At 43.8% G+C, this 7,033-nt stretch overlaps 1 non-coding gene across 1 annotated transcript; it reads right to left on the bottom strand.

The window, feature by feature from the left end:
- Positions 1-6,696: 6,696 nt before the first annotated feature.
- TRNAN-GUU (transfer RNA asparagine (anticodon GUU)) lies at positions 6,697-6,770 on the bottom strand. Its single transcript has one exon. It is a non-coding gene; the product is annotated as a tRNA-Asn (tRNA).
- Between the last annotated feature and the right edge of the window lie 263 nt (positions 6,771-7,033).

Raw genomic sequence — 7,033 nt, 5'->3', positions numbered from 1 at the left:
CGTCGATTCTTTTCTGAAACTAACATTCACGTTTAAACACCAAAAAACGGGGCGAGTGGGATGGATTGAGGTAGCGCGTGCAGCTGTATTTTTATCCCCCCGAAATACAGGAGGAGTTCCCTTATTGCCTGAAAGCCTGCTCAGCACTAGCAACCATCCCTCCTTTGTCTGCTCTGTGTCACTTTGAAGACAAGGCCACACACAGACCAAGAAGGGCACAGGACAAAGCCAAGTTAAGGTTATCTTTACATTCGGAAATCCCCTCACCTTCTCATGTGGCGCCTAAATCTCCTCTACAGGCTGACACGTATTTTGTCTCTGGAAACAAGAAGTTTATCCCTGTGAAGCTCACTTGCTTACCCCACCTCAGCACGCTTGCGGAACACGTTGATTTGCGTGACAGAACAAGAGAGACCGACCCAACTCCGCACCGGGTGCTCGACCCAAAGACACGTAGACGAATTTCAGGCTCCAGAATTGCAGCTGGTAGGGGCACGTAAAGGAGTCCTTACACGTGCCTGTATCAGGAGAGCCCCTGTAGTGAGCTCAGAGATCAGGAAGTAGACGGAATCGCTCATCAGCCTCTGAGAGCCAAGTCAGCACCTGACACATAAGGAAACCGAGGTTCAGAAAGAGAGCATGACCTTGGCTTTGCCGCACACAGCGCTAAAGCTAGACCAGGATGGAACCCAGCCACATACCTTGCGGCCTGGCCTCAGAGCCCAAAGCGTCACCCAGAACAGGAGAGGTGAAAAGTGATGAGCAGCGGCGCAAGGGCTGGAAGCCCTGCAGAGCTGCCTTCAGCCGCGGGCCGCTGGGAATCGCCTCCTTTTCTGCTCTGCCATTCTCAAAAATCTAACCTTACTCTTACAGTTTTCAACTGGAGAAGCCAAATTATGGAGGTTTGTTATGTCTGGTTGCCTGGTAGCTACAATTTGGCGTTTTACTGCTGCGGCCCGAATTCGATTCCAGGTCAGCAAAGCTCTAAATTGTGCTAAATCTTCCTCTTCCCGAACAGAGGTAGTTTGCCAGAAGGGCGATGCAAGACCCTCCTCAGGGTTCCTATTGCCAGGCACCCTTCTTTTCTTCCTTTATTTCAGAAACCTAGTGTCTCACATATGGAGTTTTCATCCAAAGAGAACCTGGGACTTAACTTCGAAAAACTCATTAAGAAAACAAAAACATAAAACCTTTTAAATATACAAAAATTTGAAATACTAACATTGTCTATTCTGTACCTAATCTCACAGTTAACATTTTCCAAGCTTGCTTTCTCACTCTCTCTCCATATACATGAATTGCTACACCATTTGAGAGTAACTTACAGACATCTCAACTCAAGATCACTGGTTAGGTCACTGTTGCTCCTTTCCTTTGGCATCTCCTTCAAAACCAGCTTCTGCGGGACCTGTCCTCCAAGGACAGGAGGAAGCTTTGTCTTCGTGAGGAGGCCCCTCTTGCCACTTCAGAAACCTGGAATCTGTTCTCTTTAGGCTGTAGAGGAGCTTCAGGTGGTGTTTTATTCGGCTCTCCCGCAAGTGCAGGCCAGGCATGCCCTGTGCTTTTAGGAGTCCCCCCAGACCGTCTTCCCTCCAGACTCCTCCTGGTTCCCTTGGTGGCCAGTGAGGTCTTGGGTCAATCTGAGTGCTAGAACCACCTACCTTGGGAGTAACTGTCAGGGAGGTGCAGCTGCCCCCTTGGCGCTTACCTGGCTCTCTGTGCCCTGCAGGGAGCATAAAATGTTCTGACTGGATAGAAAGGTGAAGGATCTTTCCTGTGGTGGGAGGATGAGTGGAGCAGGTGGTAAATACATTAAAGGGAGAGGGAAAGTTCTCAAGAGCTTCCCAGAATTGTCTGCATGGGTGCTGTCAGGGGGGTGGCTGCCCTGTGATAATGGTACTTAGTCTTGTCTTGGCCTTGACCTGGGCCAGGGTCCAGTCTGAGTCCAAGCAGACAGAGGCATCCTGGTTTGCAGAACATATTCCATTGTGCCTCTCTCCAAAGTGGGGTAGTCACTGAGCTTCTAGTTCCAGGATCCCAGGGGATGGCATCCGTGGGTTGGGTTTTGTTCTTGAACTTTCTTTCTTGGTGACATGTAACTCGGGGCAGGGGGTTGGGGGAAGTTTAGCTCTGGATAAATTTGTGGTCTTCAGTGCTAGGTAAAAAAACAAAAGCAAAAACAAAAAAGAAAACAAAACACTTTTAAAGACTTTAAAGAATTCTAATAATTGACATATAATGGCATAGACAATGTTTTTGTCATGTCATACTTATAAAGATGACTCCTTTTATGCATCTCAACGGTTTAATAATTTCTAAGAGCTATTTTCTTCTAATAATGAAGAAAATATTGGTAGCAAAGAACTCCAGTTCTATTTTTGTAGAAGTCTCAGATTTATTTTCTCTTCAAAATCCTAATGACACTGAACTGCCTAATTTTGCTATATTATTTTTACTGGTCCAATAAGCAAACTTAAATTCCATAAATATTTAAGTTTATAAGATTTAAAATTATGTGTTGCAGTAAATTAAATATACCATATGATATCTTTTAAATGGAGATTAAGTCTTATAATTCTAGAAGTAACTGTGTTAATTATTCCACCTACCATTTTTCAGTCATTTGCCTCATATTTTTATAGAATATAAAGTGGCCATATGGTAACAGGTTAAGAGGAAATGTCAGTACTTTAAGGGATGTTTGTGAGCATGGCCAACACTGTCATTTTTAAGAAGTGTAAAACACATGCAATGTCTGCTCCAGGAATTAAGGAGCTGTCACTGGACACTTGCTGTTTTCCTGAAGTGTTTTTATTTTTTAAAAATTTGTGTAGGGGGTTGTTCTTTGCTACCTGCCTTCTAGATCATGAGTCACCCTTTTCCCCTTCTTTGTTAGGCTTTCCTTGTCTTCTTTTTCACTGCTAGTGCCCCGGGAGAGGGGTGGGAGGACACACCTTGAAAGGACACAGTGCCAAGCTGTTGTGCTCCTGCCACACTTTTTTTTTTTTTTTGGATGCCTCCAGATGTGGGCTCAGCAGGGCAGGGACCTTGGGTTTGCTCACTATGCAGTATCTCTCCCAGAGTAGGGCCTGGCATTTAGCAATCCCCTAATATGTGCTCAGTGATTGAAGGCATTCTAATGAGAGATCCTGGAAAGCAGAAGAGGAGGAGAGAAAAGTGGGTAAGATTGGGGGCAGTCTAGAGTATGAGGGACAGAGAGAGACAGACAGACAAAGACAAACAGAGAGAGAGAGAGAGAGAGAGAGAGAGAGATTGAGAGAGAGAGTGATTGTCCAAGAACCATATTTAGTGTGTAAAAGCCAAAGAGCTCAATTATGCTCATGAGAGTCAACAGAAGAACCAAGGGAAGGTGAGCCAATAACTTTGTGTCCAGGTCTGCACCTGATGCATTATCAGCAGTAGGATTCTGTTGGTTCTAATGATTTGTCTCAAATGGGGTAATTTGTTTTTTCAAAAATAGCCAAACACTGTCAAGGAATTACATAGCGACAGTTATCAGTATGCTAGTTCACCCTGGTATAGGATGCACACAGTCATTAGATTGTGTGCCTTCAACAAAGGCAAAAGTGCAATTCACATAGGAAAGGGAAGAGGAACAAATGTCTGAGACCAATGGTTTCCCCACCTCCAACCAATAAGCTACTTGGCAGGAAGCAATCTCAGGTCATTCTAATCAGTCTTCTCTGGACCCGATTATGTAGGTCACCACTGAAAACAATTACAATTGTTGGAAGACTTTCTAAACATCTTGGAGGTTTAGTTGCTGAACATATGCAGTAGGTGTCTCTGGGTAATGTCCGCATTGTCTTTCTGTTGTATTTCTTGCTTAGTTGAGCCCAGAGGGCACCACTTCCCTTCTTAGAATATCAGATAGATGTACAAAGCTTGTTGTACTGGCAGGAAAAAGGGTCTTTCATCAAGCTGGAATAATACATTGGAATATAAATAAGCACAGCTCCTATTGAAGCCAAACTAGGAACATATAAAAAGATGCCTTCAGCTTCTGGCAAATGTGGAGTGACAGAAATTATTGTATATTTACCCTCTTGCTTGAAATCTCACCCTCCCCTTCTCCCCTGCCCCCAAGAAAAGCAAAAGAGAAAAATACATGAAAGGCTAGTTTTCCAGACACTGGAAATCTGGCAACAAAGGAGACAAACAAACAAGGTGAGCCCTACCATTGGCCCAGCTTACTGCTTCCAGAGAGATTCAAAGCTGGGCATGAAGAGGAGGATCTGAGGCTAGGTCCTCGATAGAGGAGATAAAGCTGAGGGTCTGTGGAGAGCAAGGTAGCTGGAGTCCATAGGACAAAGATCCAGTGATGAGAGAGATGGAAGAGACAATCCAGACATATGAAAAAGATCTTCCTCAGGTAGTCAGCAGAGCTCTGATCAGGGTCTACTTGCAGAGGAACTGCATGAAGCCAAGGAAAGAAAATTCTGAAAAGATCATGGAACTGTGCCTGGTACTCACACAGGGCAGAAAATCTTAGTCCCACCAGCCATACTGGACTATGGTAGTCCATCATTCATTGGCCATTGGCAAGAGCCCTCAGGAAGTTTGCCTCACTAGTGGGAACACTCAGTCCTAGACTGATCTACCTAGAAATCATAAACGTAAGATCTAAAGACATTAAACTGATTACAAGTCACTTAACTGCTCCCCAGAATGAATCTCAAGTTTCACAGGAATGCCAAAATAGCCAGTTTCCCAAAAGGGAAACTCTGACAAGGTCTGGCATCCAATCAAAGAATACCAGCCATGCAAAGAGGCAGGAAAACATGTCCCATAGGGAGGAAATAATCAGTCAATCAAAAATGAACCAGAATTGATATAATTTAAAATTAGTAGAGAGGATATTAAAATAGTTATTATAACTGTGTTACATATGTCCAAACAGTTAAGTAGAGATGTAGAACATATACAAAAGTTGAGAATCAAACTTCAGAGAAGAAAAATATAATGTCTGGGATAATATATTCACCAGTTAGAATTAACAGCAGATGAGACATTGCAGAAAAAAAAAAAAAGACTGTGGAACACAAAGCCACAATTTTAAAATATCCAAAATGAAATTCACAGTCAAAAAAATTTTTTTAATGAGCATGCATAAGTGAAGGCTAGGGCAACTTTACTTATTTATTTATTTATTTTTTAGGGCAACTTTAAAAGACCTAATATAATTGGAGTCCCTGAAAACACTGGCGGGGGGGGGGGAATTTTATGGAAGAAAAAAAAATTTTTTTTTCTTTTTTCCGGTACGCGGGCCTCTTACTAATGTGGCCTCTCCCGTTGCGGAGCACAGACTCCAGACGCGCAGGCCCAGTGGCCATGGCTCACAGGCCCAGCCGTTCCGCGGCACGTGGGATTCTCCCGAACCGAGGCACGAACCCGTGTCCCCTGAATCGGCAGGCGGACTCTCAACCTCTGCGCCACCAGGCAAGCCCGGAAGAAAAGATTTTTGAAGAAACAATGACAGAAAACATTCCAATCATAATTAAAATTATAAACCCACTGATCCAAGGAACCTAATGAACCCTAACACAAGGAACGTGAAGAAAACCACACCTAACACGTTATAATTAAACTGCTCAAATCCATTGAAAAAGAAGGAATCTCAAAAGAAGGCAGGAGAATAAGACATGCTGCATACAGAAAAAAATAAAGATTATAGCATATTTCTCATCAGAAGCAGTGGATATAAGAAGATAGTGAAGCAACATCTTTAAAGGACTGAGGGGAAAAAAAAGTTTACGTAGAATTCTATGCTTCTTCCCCCCAAAGAGTCTTTGAAAAATAAGGGTGAAAAATTTACAGACATACAAACGTTGAAAGACTTCATCACCAGCAGACCCACACTACAAGAAATGTTAAAGAAGTCCTCCAGGAAAAAGGAAACTCACACCAGATGGAAATCTGGATGTACACAAATTGATGGACAACCAAAATGGCATCTGCAGGGAAAATATACAACATTTATTTTTATTATTGGTATTATTATTACTATTTAAATCTTATTAAAAACATGGGACAGTTTAACGAAAAGTAACAACGATGGATTGTGGGGTTTATAACATATGCAAAGTAAAATGTATGACAATAGCATAAAGGCCGGCAGGGGAGAAATGTGAAGAGGTGTGGCATCGCTGGCAGGCAGGCTGTGGTAAGTTACCGATGTACGCTGTAAAGCCTAAAGCAGTCGCTAAAACAGCAAAAGAAAGAGTTATAGCTAATAAGCCAACGAAGGTGAGAGAATGGAACCATATACAAAACCATGTAAATACTATGATAGAGCAGTTGCTCTTCCAGAACTCTACCCTATAGACATGTGCACACGAATGATTTTTTATTTGTTAAAAAAAAAAGCATAGGACCAAATTAATTTCAAAGTTATATGGAAAGGGTTCAATAAATACTAGTACAAACAAACAATGGAAGAAACTTCATTGCTAGAAGGAACCCAGAAGATAACGATGAGATGAGGAATCCTGGATTCCAAGTGACCTGTTTTCCTCCAGAGCTCTTCTGTGAGGATCAGTGATGATCTCGGCTTACGTCCTCCTGTTGTGCATAAGACTTGGGGGACAAAAGGGTAATGGAGGGCTTCTGCACTTTTAGAGCAATGTACAGGGTAGAAACAACCGCAAACCCTTTACACTCTAAAACGATAAGGTCCGTCCCTGGGTGGGCTCGAACCACCAACCTTTCGGTTAACAGCCGAACGCGCTTACCGATTGCGCCACAGAGACACCTGCAAGTCGCCCTTCCTCTCCCCTCCCCCACCTCATCTCCATAGAGAGCAAGTCCGCCTTTCGCAGGACTGAGGAGCTGGCTCCAAGCTTCGGACAACCGGAGACGTGGAGTCGACGCAGCGCGTTCGTTCCGTGGGAAAGCCGTGCGTCGGGCGATTCCGAAGGCAGAAGGGAGCAGAGCGTCTCCGCCGCGCCTTGCTCCACACCCGCCGCAGTTGCCAGCGCCCCGAAGACGCCAGGGGTCGCGACCCTACCGGCCT

This window comes from Pseudorca crassidens, chromosome 2 (assembly GCF_039906515.1).
Source record: "Pseudorca crassidens isolate mPseCra1 chromosome 2, mPseCra1.hap1, whole genome shotgun sequence".
NCBI classification, from domain to species: Eukaryota; Metazoa; Chordata; class Mammalia; order Artiodactyla; family Delphinidae; genus Pseudorca; species Pseudorca crassidens.
Note: the sequence above shows the minus strand (reverse complement) of the source record. Positions and strands in the feature narration are given on the sequence as shown.